The 16,060-nt window shown below is 37.9% G+C and overlaps 1 protein-coding gene across 8 annotated transcripts in view; it reads left to right on the top strand.

Moving 5' to 3' along the window:
- Positions 1–16,060, top strand: part of ptprk (protein tyrosine phosphatase receptor type K) — a 503,565-nt gene that overhangs the window by 278,937 nt on the left and 208,568 nt on the right. The window contains exon 1 of one of the 8 annotated variants that reach the window (XM_078399550.1): positions 4,187–4,324. The exons of the other annotated variants lie outside the window; for them this stretch is intronic. The gene's annotated coding sequence lies outside the window, so the exon portion shown is untranslated. Of the gene's footprint in view, positions 1–4,186; positions 4,325–16,060 lie in introns of those variants that run through there. 8 annotated transcript variants of the gene reach the window in all.

The following is a 16,060-nucleotide window of genomic DNA, read 5'->3' on the forward strand; positions in this document are numbered from 1 at the left end:
TTATTATTTAAAAATCCTGAAACCTTTTTGGGTGAGAAAGATGTCACACATTGTGCAAGATAATTGAAGAAAAATCATTGTTGCTTTATTTGTGGCAAGAGAGAAAGGAACAATGAAAAGACTATCTTTATTTTTATCTTGGAAGATAATTTTCAGGCTAATTTTGGAAGATGGCTTGTATTGGACTTAATTCACGGCATTTTGAGGTACCATCAGGAAATGCAGCAAAAAAAAAACGTGTTCATTCTTCCTGGATTTCAGGCTTGGTACAAAATTGCTGTGAACTATCAATGTTTATGGAACATTTTCTGTCGCTTATATCAACGAATTATTGTTTGATTTGTTTTAAGTCTTTACTTTGACCATTTTAATGTAAAACATTTTTTAAAAAGCACTGCATTTCATTATGATAGGTGAGGTGAAGATTTTCTAAATTGTCAGAGACCCAATCCTATTTTAAGTATTACCTCCGTGATTTTATTTTGACAACAACCTTTCATGGGAAATTTATTAATTCTTGTATTTTAAACTGAAAATTATTTCTAGATGGTGGAAAAAAAAGATATTGCTTCAAAATTCATTACAGCATTCATTACTTAGTAAATCTTGCTAGACAGATTTTGAATTTGACTTTTTTTTCCTTCAGTGCTTTTTAATGCTCCTGTATGGAAACAATATAAATGATTTATAAGTTATTAGCACTGCAGTGTGCAGGAGTGAAGTTTTACAACAGTCCTTTCCGATTTGTTATCCCTTGCAGCATTTTTCACAGCTTGTTTTCCTAATTCTTCTTGGTATTTGTCTTGTAATAAAATGATACAATAAATTTATTTTTACATCCGTTGAGGAATGCTTTAATACCAAATGCTTTTATCGATTAAAGGATCAATGTATAATGCAAAATTCAATGGTATCCTGAGGTGAAATTTGCATTGTATGTCCTAACTTTCTTGTTCAAACTTGCTTATTGAAATCTATGGGATTACCAGTACTTAAAAATCACTTTTTTTTCCTGCCTATGTGGACTCTTTAGTATAAATGCCTTGTTTGCTTCAATTAGAAAAAACATAATATTTTGGTCTTTGAAGTGTCAATAGCACTTCACCAGGACATAATTTAGGCAAAGTAGAATTAATTTCCTGTCAAACATTGTTGTCTTTTAAGTTGGGTCATCTGCACCTGAGCTCCATTTTCTTACCTTTGCTCATATTAGTTGATGTCATTATGTAACAGTCTAATAATTTCATTCCAAAGAAGTCAATTAAGGCAACATTTTGGGGGGGTTAAAATTCTTGATTTATACTATCCATTGTGAGGAGAGATGCTTCTAAATTCAATTCCAAAATGAACTTAATTTAGAGATTATGATTTTGACTGGATTTGCAAGGTAGGGGAAATTGTATATCTGTATCTATCAAATTCTGCTATAATTTTTAAGATCTTTACTAAATTACCATCTGGACACAAGAAAATTAATTTCAAATTCATCCAATCTAATTTAAACCTTTAAGACCTGGTAGCATTCTAGTAAATTATGCATCGTCTGCCAGCTAACATATCTAGGTTCAGGGTAAAGCCTGAATAAGTACTTCAGGTGATCATTAAACAGTGCTACAATTAATGGAAAGATGACTTTGTTACTTCAGTATTCCAATTTTTTTAAGCTTAAAGTACAACATTCCATTAGTTTTTTCAATTCCTTTTTGTACACTGCAATAATTTAGTTTTCTATGTAAATAGGCAGTCATAGAGGTATGCAGGATAAAATTCACTGTAGACGCAAAGTGCTGGAGTAACTCAGCAGGTCAGGCAGTATCCCTGGAGAACTTGGATAGGTGACGTTTTCGGTCGAGACCCTTCTTTGGACTGACCTTCATCAGTATCTGCAATTTCTTGTTTCTATAAAATTCACTATGTTGAGTGTACAATATTGTTTCTTCAGCACTGTCACCTTAGCAGTCACCATTTTTTTTTGTGCGAACACATACTGAACTCTAGTCTCTGTCAAGAATGAAAAATGTAAGGAAATTGGCTTGGGTCAATCTTCTGAACTAAAAACATTTCCAGAACAGGGTTGGTCCTGGCCTGGGAACTTATTTTCTTTCAGTGTTTCCCGAAAAAGTATATCCCCGAGAAACATTTTATGTATTCCATTTATTGATACCGGTGTAATTTAAGGCTATTATTTTGAGAAAATGCCAAAATGCGTTTTATGATTGATACAAAAATAAGTTATAAATTTATCAAATTAACACTGTCAACACTTTAGCAATACTAGGTTCAATTGTCTACAACCATTTGAATTCATCTTCAAATTTTGCAAAGGAATTAATAGTTTAGTTTAGAGATACAGCATGGGAACAGGCATTTTGACCCTTTGAGTACACACCGACCATTGATCATCCATTTACACTTGTTCTGTTATCTCACTTATCTACTCCCTGAACATTAGGACAATTTATAAAAACCTGTTGACCTACAAACATGGCACATCTTTGAGATATGGGAGGAAACCGAAGCACCCGGAGGAAACCCATGCGGTCACAGGGAGAATGTGTTGGTTATTCGAACTTCACAGGTTCTTTATGGTTGAGTATTAATTTTACGATAGAAATTGACTTCTCATATATCCAGAGCCTCAAACCCACATTAGACGATTTGATTAGAAGAAATCAATAATTTAATTATGGATTCATTATGGACCACACTGGTTTCCATCGGAAGTTCATATTCCTGGGAAAGTCAAACACGTCAAAAAATCTTTAATGGCAGCCTGAAAGTTTACATGAAATTTGAAAATGTACATGAAATTTGAAGAATATTGATCAGTAATACCACCCCCTACAGACAATGTATTACATTTGTCTTCAACAACTTCTGCAAATACCTCCCTCTTCCATCACTCAAACTTCATTAAATAGTTGTACAGTTCGCAGTGATGTATCCCGCTTGGGCTCACACTGTCTCTAGCCAACAATCAGCCTATCAGGGAACTTCCAACTGTTATCAGCCCCGCCCGATCTGTCCTGTTTTTCTTCCTCGCTTCCAGTTCTCTACCCCCACTACAATCAGTCTGAAGAAGGGTCCCAACCCGAAACATCACCTATCCATTTTTTCCAAAAAAATGCTGGCTGACCCGTTGATTTACACCAGCATTTTGTATCTTAATTTTGCCTTTCTTGACTTTTATTTATAGAGTCCACGCGGTTAAAGAGCTGCAACAATTTATGCTTAAATTCCATTCATTATAAGAATAAGTATTGATAAGTAGTCACTTTAGCAACTATTCTGATATTAGTTACTATTCTCATATTTTTTACTATTGTTTCAATAGACAATAGGTGCAGGAGTAGGCCATTCGGCCCTTTGAGCCAGCACCGCCATTCAATGTGATCATGGCTGATCATTCACAATCAGTACCCCGTTCCTGCCTTCTCCCCATATCCCTTTCATGAGCAATGATGTTTCAAATACATTTTCGAATTGGCAAAATCCAACTCCCAGCAGTGGAAAATTGGAAAGTATGATTTTCATGTTGTCTAATGGAAATTGCTACATTTGAAATTTGCATGATGTTGGATCGTGCTAATCTGGGATGACATCCTTTGATCCTCATTTTAATGATTGAAGTTGATGCCAGAATGACTCCTTTCTTGTTTCTGGAAAGCTATTTTTATTTATTGCCAAGTAACAAGTTTTATTTAAATTACCTTTTAATTCGCTGTTTAGGATTGTAATTAAACAATAAATAATCACTGATGTTTTGCATTGGTAACTGAAAATGAATAGTGCATTAATTCCAACCTATTGTCGGCCGAGTTCACCCGAAAGGCACTTGTTACAATCAGTGTCCTTTTATTTTTAATTCACACTTAAACCTGTTTATGCATGGCACTGTTTTCTTCCCAGTGTGCTTTGATACATTTGTACATCCTGTTATTCCTTGTGCTTTTTGCTTCGTTACACAAAATCCACCTGTGCCAGTTAATAAGGAGGAGGCTGGTATTTTTGTTTTCAATTTTACTGCACTGTTATCAGCGTCTCCACATGCTGTTTAATTTGAATTTCAAAACGGAGAGCTGAATGCTTGGTGCCAGCTGTGGAAGCTGCTTGCTGCGCTCCTTGTGTGCTGAAGCGTAGTAACAGTGACACTGTAATGAAGTTTCATTGCTGCTGCATACAGGCTCTGTTCACAGGTGGAATCTGGTCTTGATGTGATTGATTAGCTTTAATATTTTGAAGTAGTGCATAACATGGCATTTCTAATTCATTGGAGATACGACACAAAAGACTTGATCTGGTCTATCACAGGAAAAAAAACTTGGTGAGATTGTATTTTGTAAGTTTGCTGCATGAGGGAAAATGTGAGAATAAAGATAATAAAGAATGGCAGATTTATTGGTGAATTTTCTGCAAGTATTATGGTATTCCCCATAAGATGAAGCAAAGCTAATTGTATTTTAGATTTACTCTTGACCTTGTGGCTCCACTGGCAACGTACATACGGATATTAATTGAAGTTTGGTGTGCTTTCTTCAACATTTATCCAGCACAGGGAAAAGTCACTGGATTATGCATGTCAGATAGGCTGTCTTTTCATAGGTGTCCATGTGAGTGAAATCACCGTTTTTTCAAACTGCAGAGGCATATATAATTTAACTTTGCAACTTGTTTGGCTAAACAAATTGCAGTTAATCTTTTAAAAAATGAATATCTCAACAGAGGAAATTTAAGTGAATTCAAGCTTTATTGTATTGTGACTTGGTTGTTACAGCTTGTGCAGTAAAATGCATAATTTTATTGCAGTGATTTATGATTAAGTCCAGTTTTATAGTAAGAGCTTTGGATATTTACCAGTATTTTTGGAAATTAATTATCTATGAAGAGCTGTTTAAATTGTCTTGAATATTTTATTATAACAGCTTCAATTTGTCACTTAATTATCAAATCTGTTACCATGTAAACACCATATCACCAAACCATTGGCAACATCATTTTTTTCTCTCAAAGATATTATGAAATGCTTCATTATTCCAGTTTAATTTATGAGTGACATGTTTTAAGAACAGCAAAGTAGAAAAGCATCTGTATCTGATTTACAATTATTAAAATAACTAATTATCTTATTCTAATGGGTATGATTTTATGCTGAGAATCAATAATCATGAAACAAATTTGCAGCTTTCTTACTTCCACGCACGTCAATGCAACAGAATTTAATTTTACTCGACGACTCTTTGGCTACGTTGCATTTGAAATCGAAAATCATTGCTGCAGAGCACCGGTAGATTCTCCATTCTTTGATAATACCTTTTTGTCTTTTTCTAATGCATTTCAGGTGTATTTCTTCAGATACAATAAAAAATACAAGGCAACAGTTTAAAATCCAACTTCAATTTTTCTTGCCTTCAACAACCAAAATCATAATTTAGGACAAAACTATCAGGACTAAGACTAATGTAAAATATGAATTAAATGCTCAGACAAGAAAGATAAACTTATAGTTAATATTTAACTCTCCTATTCGTGTTACAATCCTCAAGTATATTTATCCAATTTGTGACAGATTTCATTTGATCCTGGTATAGGCAGTTGAAGGAAATGACCTGGTGCCCATTATTTTTAGATCCTGCCATTCCATTGTTGTATCTCCCCAGGTACATTGAATAGTAGGAACTTCAAGATTGCAGATATAAATTTCCACAGCATTTAGTGCACCAGTCATTGTTGCATTCATCTATTGTGGCTGCCTGAAACTTTAGTGGGACAGTCATTGACTTTATGCCTTCTTTGGTGCATCTGTCTTCTACAATATTGAACCATTCACAAAATACTTTGGCCCAAAGCTTCCTGGCAACAGCAGAATGTTGCACTTGCTGCTGACCTGTGTAATAAGTAAAAACTTAACTTTTGAACATCTGCTTGTGTCAGCTAATTTTGTTGCATTGCTCATTGGCAAATCCTTTTGTGGTTGCAGGGTATTGCTTAAATAAATCCTAGATGGTGGGAACAGGGCATAACAACTGGCTCAGGTAGACCTCTTAGCCAACTGTCAAAAAAATGATATGTCTTTGCAAATGCTTGGTATCCACAAACAATAATATTATTTGAAATTAATCAGTAAATTTTGATAAAATGAATGGTTTAACAATTAAAACTGAAACATTTCACACTACAGGATATTTCTAAACAAATAAAATGGTGTTGAAATTAAAACCATCACAAAACATAAAATATAAGCCTCTTTTCTATAATGCTATCATTCCTATTTCAGATCTAAGTCAGTGCATGATAATCATTATTTATTCCTTGGAATAAATCTTGAGCAGTTTTCACGACTTGTGATCTGCCAGCATTGTTACGCAGCCAGCAAATTCAGAAGTTCCCTTTGCTGTTATGCTTGCTTATGCTGGAATGAATCCTGAATCTGTGGTGATTTCCACTCAAAATCCAGGCTACTGATATATGCTCAAGAAACTAGATTCAGAAAAGGGTTTGCTCATGTCAAATCAATTTATAATCCCTGATACTTGTTTGGTGCATGTTTTATGGCCATGTTAAGTAACTTACCCAACTTCAGCAATAGGTTTATCATGGATGAGCTTTGAATATTGCTTTAAATTGAGAAGCATATTGGATTTGTGTGAACCTTTTCATCAAAAGGTATTGATTTATCATGGACCAATTAGCTTGAAACATTTAATGATGATTAAGTATAAACATGTTTTTCTTCAATAAAGAACAGCCATTAAACCCTAATTTCTCCCTGAATGTCGTATTCAACCAATTGGAGGCTTAAAGAGAGATAGAAAGTGCTGGAGGTGATGTTTTGGGTCAGGACCCTTCTTCAGACTGATTGTAGTGTGGGGAGAATTCAGGAAGAGAGTTGGGATGGGAACAAACCAGGCAAGTGGGCAGCACAGTGGTGCAGCTAGTAGAGCCGCAGCCAGTGGAGTCACAGCCTCACTGGTCAGAGACCCAGGTTCGATTCTGACCTTGGGTTCTGTCTGTGTGGAGTTTGCACATTCTCCCTGTGGTCATGTGGATTCCCTCCGAGTACTCCCGTATCCTCCAACAACCCAAAGAAGTGGGTTTGCAGGTTAATTGGTCTCTCTAAGTTGCCCCAAGAATGTAGGGAGTGGATGAGAAAATGGGATAACATAGCGGGTGACCGGGAGACAGGTGGTTAGCATGGGCTTGGTGGGCCAAAGGATCTGTTGCCAGGCTACTTCTCTAAACTAGAAACTGTAAGTGATAGGTGGTTACAGATGAGGGGACGTTTGATTGGCATATGGGTGAACAAAGGCCAGAGCTGAGAAGACAACAAAAGGCTGTAAAATAAGGAGAAGGTGAAGCCGGTCAAAGGGATATCGGTGTAAGGGGAAAGGCAGGGCAGGTTTGTGGGAGAACTGTGCCTACCCAGGTGGGGCACAGGGAAGATGGAGAAAGGGGGGTGGGGTGGTTGGTTAATTATTTAAAATTGGAGAATTCAATGATCATACCGTGGGGTTGTAAGCCACCCAAGCGGATTGGCGGCTAAAATGTGTATGGAATACAAAATGGAGACAAGAAGAAATTTCCTGCTTCAGTAGGTCTTGCATCTTAGGAATTCTCTACCGCAGAGAACTGCCATGATTGAATTATTGAATATATTCAAGGTGGAGTTAGACAGACCTTCAAACTATCAGAGAGACTGGAGGATGGGGGAGAGTAGCGAAAATAGTGTTGAGGACAAGGCTGGATCAGTCATGGTACTGACAAATGTTGGAGCAAACATGAGAAGTAAACTGGCCAATTGTTGATCCTGTTTATTTCTATAGTGAAGCATATATAACAAAAACACTGGACTTTACAAGATCATGAAAGGTACGTTATACTGTAAGATTATCTTTCCTTCAACGCTTGAGGGGGAAAATCTAAGACGTATGCTCTTTCTTTAATTCTTGCAATTTTGTCATAATTTTCACTTTTGACATTGAAAACCCTAAAGTTGGAATTGGGGAAAATTATATATTTGGAAAATAGGTGAACATTCTCCTGAAAAATGTCCCATTGCAACTGCGCTTCGAGATATACATGAAAAGTGATTTGTATTTGCTATTGATTGTGCATAATTAAAATGATTACAGGAAAATACAAAAGAAATGGGAAATTTGGAAGTCTTTCTCTGTTATTTATTTTTCTCGTACCATATGGGCACAATGGTATAGTTGCTGTCTTACAACATCAGAGACCCCAGTTTGATCCTGGCTACGGGTGCTCTCTGTACAGAGTTTATACTGTGTTTATCCTGTGACCACATGGGTTTTCTCTGGGAGCTCTGGTTTCATCACACACTCCAAAGACGTATAGGTTTGTAGGTTACTTGGCTTCGGTAAAAGTTATAAATTGTCCCTGGTGTGTAGGATAGTGCTAGTGTATGGGGATCGCTGGTTGGCGCAGATTCGGTTGGCCAAAGGGTCTGTTTCCATACTGTATCTCTAAACTAAGAATCAAAACTAAAAATATGGGTGATTTTAAAGATTATTCAAACTCTTGGCAACATTTGATGGAATAGTTCTAGTGTAAAAACACAGAGCACCACACAACAGTTTATTGTATACATGTTCCACTTCTGTTTATTTAAGCAATGGCAATTCCTTTGTGCATTAATGAAATAAATGATGCATGTTAAACTGCTAGAAATTGTCAAAAAAGCTGTGTTCTCAAGCCCTTGAATATGACAAATTGATGTATCACTTGTACGAGTACATGGGAATGAAAATTGACAATTTGTAGGCTGCAAACCTCCAGTGAAATGAAAACTGAAGTGTAAGCTGTGTTTATTCCAGTGAAAGATTAAGCTTATAAAAATAAAACTCGAGTTGACATTATCTGTTATGTAATCTTCACCTGCCGTGAAATAAAATACACTGAGCCAGATTTTGATGCGGCAGAGCATCTAACCATTCATTGGACTTGATTTTGCACTCTTCTGCTCAATTTATTTATGCCTCTAAGTTGCTGATAGTTTCAGCAGGCAGTGTTGGAAAAAAAAAAATGGGGATCTGAGACCTTGAATGATCAAGATAACTCTCATCCAAGGATGAGTTCCAAAACGGGTAGTTATTTGCTTAGAAATAGAAGCAGAATGTTTGTGTGAAGGTGGATGGGTGGCCAGGACTAGTCTGGGGTGGAGGAGTAGTGTTGGCTTTAGTGTTAATGACATACTATTTAAACCGGCAAATGGCGGGAAGAGATGCTCCACAAAGATTGTTGCTGAAAAGACCATTATTTATCATTTACAGAAATGACTGGGGCTTGATCTGTAATGCTTTTTCAAATTTCTGGCTGACATCTCTATATACTAAAACTCGTTTGCTTGTTTGTTCCTGAACTACAGCCAAAACTGTACACGATAGCGTGACAATTTTAGGCCCACGTTACTCACCGTCATCCCTTTGGTGCTGAAGGAAGAAGTTTCATTGAAATCAGTGTTATATTTTTTGTTATTCACATTTTAAAGTTTAAATCTATCTCCTAGGGAGGGAGGGGGGTGGAGGGAGGGGAGGGAGGGAGGGGGAGGATAAGGGGGTTGAGGGGAAGGAGGGAGAGGGGAGGGGGGCAGGAGAGGATGCTGTACCAATGCAGGAGAGGTTTGGGCCCAACTTGGTCTAGTGTTCTGCTGAAAAGCAAGTTGAAATGAATCCACAACAGAAATATGATGAGTAAAACAACATTCTAAGCATGAGTGGATGTATTTGGGTAAAAACCATACACTCGTTGGTAAGTAAAAGGTCCAGATGGAGCAGGTAAAATTAGTTTAATATCTAATATGGGCATTTTAAAAGAATGAGAAAACATATTTGATCTTCACCATACTATGAATTGATTATATTTGAAGATTTACAAATGTTCTGATCTCGTATCGAAGGATATTGTGGTGTGCACCTTTGCAAGGATACTTGGATGATACGAGAACTAATAAGCATTTGACAAACCTGCATCTTTGTGATGTGGGAGGAAACCAGAGCACCTAGAGGAAGTCACAAGGTCACAGGGCGAGCATGCAAACTCTACGCGGACAATATCCAACTCTGGTCTCTCGTGCTGCGAGGCAGCAGGTCGACAAGCTGCGTCCCTGACCCACCCTGGCCGTTTGAAATTATGAAAGTATTTTCTTGGGTGTACATGGAGAAAACATAGATATGTAAGAATCCTAAACTAAATACAGGACATTGCTTATATATTCTCATGACATAGGAGGCCCTACAGCCATGGAATATATACCACTCATAGAGCATTCTCATTAGTCTTATTCCCTGCATTCTCTCTCCCATGCCGAGCAACTATTTCTGCTCCCAAGATACCTCCACAGATGCTCCCTGACTTGCTCAGTGTTTCCAGTATTTTCTCTTTCTAAACCAAAATATGGTAGGGGAAGACGTTTGAAGTGGCTTACTGACTGAAGAAGGTAAACTTTCATAATCCTATTCAGGAAAATTAGAAGTTTGGGCTCATTAAATAACTGCAAAATAAATTATAATACATTTACTATTGTATACGTATGAAATCTAATTTAACTGTCAATGACCAGAAATAAACCAAATTATCATCGATAAAAAGAAAAATAAATAAATAAAAAGATTTGGTTGCTGTTTACCATTCAGTAGGAAATAATTTTGGTACAATGCTTGGTACAGTGAAAAGCCATTGACCTAAAATGTTAACTCGGTTTCTCTCCCCACAAATTTGTTATCCTTGTTTCTTTTTCAGCTTTCCAGCACCTGCTGTCTTTTGCTGTTTGGTGCAATTAGTTCATGGCTTTTCTCAGAGATATGAAACCTCTATTGAATCATGTTTGCCCAGAAAGTTTCACTTTTGCATGCAATGGAAAATGCATGTTTACATGTGTTAGACACAATGCTGGAGTAACTCAGCGGGTCAGGCAGCAACTCGGGAGAGAAGGAATGAGTGACGTTTCGGGTCGAGACCCTTCTTCAGACTGATGTCAGGGGAGGGGGCGGGACAAAGATAGGATGTAGTAGGAGACAGGAAGACTAGTGGGAGAACTGGGAAGGGGGAGGGGAAAGAGAGGGACAGATTGATCATCAGAACCACTATAACAGATTTTAATTACTTTTAAAATTGTAGTAGCCAGACTTAGCTGACGCAATTTAATAGAATTAACTTTGTTCATATTTTCAGATTACTGGATGCATTGCTTTAATTTTGTTTGCACATTTGTCTATCAACAGAGGTTTTATATTTGTTGCTTGTGAATATTGGATTGGAAGGATAATGAAGTGCTAACCTTTTTTTAACTAAACCGATTTTGTCTTCCTTCACTCATCTTGGTTGCTCTATTTTTTTGCAAAAAAGTTTATTCTAAACAACAATTTTTATGAATTCATATTTCCTTTATCCTATTCTAGTTTCCTAGAGGCAGTTGCAGAACTGCGGTCATTGGCATTTGATGGCACAGCCACTGGTAGTCAATTAAATAAATACAGGTGATAAGCTGTGGAGGAAGTGGTTCTGGTGCTGGTATGGAGGAGTGAAATGCAGCGTTTGCAAGAATGTTAAAATTGCTCTATTGTTTAACCGGATGCCACAGTAATTCTGCAGCCATATGGTTTGTTGGTTAAGGATGGAATAAATTCTGGGTATAGATGTCCTCAAATTTAAGGAGAGGAAAACACCAGCCAGGAAATTGCTGGAGTCCATATATCTGGAAATGGATGAGAGAATTTCATAGCTGAGGTTGGATGAGGTTCAGCAGTTTACAGAGATAGTTTTGGTGAGAGCACAGATGCAAAGTCTCTAGTCAAATGTGACACCAAGGATGCAAACAGTCCAGTTCAATTGCAGCACAGTGGTGCAGCGTTAGAACTGCTGCCTCACAGCACCAGAGACCCAGGTTTGATCCTGATCTCAGGTGCAATCTGTGTGGAGTTTGTACGTTCTCCCTGCCACTGTGTCCACTGTTTTCTCCAGGTGCTCCAGGTTTCCCCCCATATTCCAAAGACATGCAATTTTGTAGGTTAATTGGCTTCTGTAAGTTGTTCCTAGTCTGCTGGATGCAAAAATGGGATAATATAGAACTAGTTATTGGGTGATTGAAGGTTGGCATGGACTCGGTGGGCCAAAAGACATGTTTCCACACTATATCTGTAAAACAAACGTTCATCATTTGACTAGGGAGAAAAGTTCAGATAACAGAGCACATACTGGGGGACAAAGACAATGGCTTATTTCATCCTTGTTTCATCATGTTTGGAGTACAGTAGGCTTGTCAGAGCTGGATACTTTATGTAGTAAACTCACAATTGTTGTTAAGGAGCAGCATGTAGATGTGTAGATATTGGGGGATCAATACTCTGACTGATGAAGGCCAAGGCACCAAAAACTGCCTTTATCACCCTATCTCCATGTAAAGCCTCTTTCAGGGATCTGTGTACCTTTACTCCTAGATCCCTCTGCTCTACAACACTCTCCAGGTCCTTACCATCCACTGATCAATTCATGCTTCCATACCTGCTGAATTCCTCCTGCACTTTATTGTTAGCTCAAGATTCCAGAATCTGTAGTCTCTTGTACCTCCATCAACACTGGCCAGCTTTTGGACTGTCCTTTTCTGAAACCTCATTCTAATAGCTATCTCCACTGTATTCCATCAGTCTGAAGAAGAGTTCTGTCCCGAAACTTCATCTGCCCATTTCTCTCCACAGATGCTGCCTGTCCAGCTGACTTCCTGCAGCAGTCTGTTTTGGGTTCAAATAAGAGAATAGATACCGAATCTTCACAACACACCAAATTAAATATCAACTGGAGCGCTGTGTTCTGTAATGGGTATCACACGTTGAGAAGGATGTGGAGGTCCTAAGCCTTAGAGAATATTTATTAGGGATGAGGAATATCATTTATGTAAAGATATTGGCGATGCTGGATTCTTTTTAAGATAGATACAAAATGCTGGCGTATCTCAGCAGGTCAGGCAACATCACTGGAGAAAATGGATAGGTGATGTTTCGGGTCAGGACCCTTCTCCAGACTGATTGTAGTGGGGAACTGCCTGAAAAAAAACCTTGAGGAATGATTTGATAGAGGTTTTCAATTATATTGATGGAGTAGAGAAGTTGAACCCCAAGGCAAAAGGTTTAGTAGCTGGACAAATAGATCTGTGGTCATCAGGAAAACCACTCAAAGCATCGCTAGGGGACAGCAGTTATTTTACATGGTGCATTGCTGCGGTCTTGGAAGGCACTGACTGAAAACTTGGGAGAGTAAATACAATAATAATTTGTGTCAGTGTTTTTTCCTACTGCTATTGAGTGAACCCATCAGGGTAGGAAAATCCAATCAGGGCTCACAAAGCAAGAAAAACGAAGCTCTTTTGAAAGATGTGTTAAAACCTAATCAAGCACCATGAATAAACCAATATAAATACAAGCAGTGTAAATAAAATGGCATGACATGTTAAATGAAATTACTGAATATTTTAAAATCTTTCCTTTTTTAATTCTGACATGGTCTATGTACTTATTACTTTAGATTTTTAACCTCCCAGCTGTAATTCCTGGTATCTCCTGCCCTGTCTTGCTCTGAGCAATGTTGTCTGCAGTCCCCTGCAAGCTACTCTTGAGCTCTAACGTGTACTTATCCTATTAACTCAAAATTATTTTAGGGAGAATTTACTGCAGCAACCACTTCTCTCATCCCTCCAATTTGATGTAACTTCACTTTTGCCTGTGCCATTTTTCCCCCTTTTCTCCGATAAATGAATGCTTGATATTCCTCTGTTAGCACAACAAAGATGTTTTGATGAAGAAAAGTTTTGAGTTGTTCAGCAGTCTAAAACTTGTTCATAGATATAACTCCTGATATTCAATGCCGAAGACAGAACCAGACACATCAAGTTCTCCTTGTTATTGAAGCAAGGATTTGTTACTTTGGTGCCATTGTCACACAGCAGGAGTCTAGGAAAAAAACTTGTCTTTGTGTAAGCAAATCCTTCGGAATTTTCTTTCCACTTTACAGCCAGTTTGAGAGTTCAGCACTGGCATCAGATTCCCCACAAAACCTTGGTTAGGATTGCAGTCAGTTTTTCATTCATCATGAGTTATACATTTTTGCTGAATACATCTGACTACATTCTTAACTAGAAACTGGATAAGTACTTTAAGGGGAAAATGGAAGTATCATGGAAAAAGATTAGGTGGATTAATTGGATAGCTCCAATTGGATAGAAGGACTGGCACAGACACACATCTTTTGCTCTGACACTCTACAGCTATGCATTGACTTTATTTTCTTGACTGATGCATCATCCCTTTAGACAGAAATCAATATAAAGGACCACAGTATCAGTACTACTCCACTGAATCAACTGGAATATAAAAGAGTATCATGACTTGTCCTTTATCTCAGTGACTTGGATGAGCCTGTTTGCTTCTGGCACCCAATTTGTGGAATCTCGGTTTGATTTTGAAGAGCTTCAATCATAAATCAGTCTGCACATTCCAGTGGTTTCGAAACCTTTTGGATATTTTTTCAGGCTTCAAATCTATAATTGGATTGCACAAAAAGTAGGTCGCAAGAGTGACTAACCACTCACTCTGAATTAAATCGGGCTCTTTGTAGTGTCGCTGAATTGAAATGTAGTGGTGGAAATGGTAGCAAGAAAATCCATTCAAAAATGCTTTTCATTGTAAAAGATTATTTAGCCCATATTTATCTTGTTATTTAAAGAATGAAAATGAATTTGGGTCTATTAATAAGCCATATTGCAATTTATCACTAATCACTATTTTTTTGTATTTAATGTATTTCTCCATTCCAATTTTAGAAACTATTTGTGGTTGATCATCATCTTAGGCAGTCCTGCGGGATTGAATTATTTGCTTCCACCCCAATTCTGTGGTTTCTGGGGTCTCTGATAGAGTCATAGAGTGATACAGCGTGGAAACAGGCCCTTCGACCCAACTTACCACACCAGCCAACATGTCCCAGCTACACTAGTCCCTCTTGCCCGCGTTTGGTCCATATCCCAAACCTGTCCTATCCATGTAGCTGTCTAACTATTTCTTAAATGTTGGCATAGTCCCTGTCTCAACTACCTCATCTGGCAGCTTGTTCCATACACCCACCACTCTTTGTGTAGAAAAAGTTACCCCTCAGATTCCTATTAGATATTTTCCCCTTCACCTTAAATCTATGTCCTCCGGTCCTCGATTCACCTACTCTGCGCAAAATTCTCTGTATACATCTCAATACTAACATCCTAATAAATCTTCTCTGTGCCCTTTTCAGCTTGACTCCATCTTTCCAATAACACGGTAATGTGTGATAAGAACAATGTGGGAACATCAGACTCTGCCAGGCAGGTGGTTTGCATCATGGTACTGATTGTACAGTTTTGTTGGTGTGTTCCCAACGTAAATACCCTCGATTTTAAAACCATCCCAAATGATGGCCCACCATTTTGAGCGAGTCTTCCCGCAAGTCACTAAGGATTGCACAGTTTTTAAAAAGAGATCTTGAGATCATGCTTGAAACACTTTGTAATCTCCTGCTGTGGCAGTGCTCAGACAGTTTCAGCAGTCCGGTCTTGTGTATGCATGCCGTGCCCTTCAGCAATAATGGAGTATCACAAGAGCTTCAATACTAATGATGTTGGCCTGGGAGAGGGGTCATGTTAGTTTCCTTTTTTTCTCATTAGAATTGGATTAATTTGTGGACACACTTTCGCATAACCTCTCCAATGCTTTCAGGTGCCTTCTATAGATCGTCAAAGTCTCAGAAGCAGATGAGAGGGCATGGGTTGTTGCTGTCCCATGATCTTCAAGTACATTTTTTTCCTCCCAAGGCTGTGCTGTCACATGAAAAGCAGTAGTGAATTTACTTTACTGTATTGATCACAGGGGAGCAGAAAATTCCATGAGGGTCTTAAATGCCAACGGCTGATAGCCTACAGCCTCAGAATGTGAGTAGGGAACTTTGTTTTATGGATGAAACTTGCAAAGCCTCTTTACACCATACACTCCAGTGTACATCATCTGTGATGATGGCATGCAGCCTG

This window comes from Rhinoraja longicauda, chromosome 5, assembly GCF_053455715.1.
Source record: "Rhinoraja longicauda isolate Sanriku21f chromosome 5, sRhiLon1.1, whole genome shotgun sequence".
Taxonomy (NCBI): domain Eukaryota; kingdom Metazoa; phylum Chordata; class Chondrichthyes; order Rajiformes; family Arhynchobatidae; genus Rhinoraja; species Rhinoraja longicauda.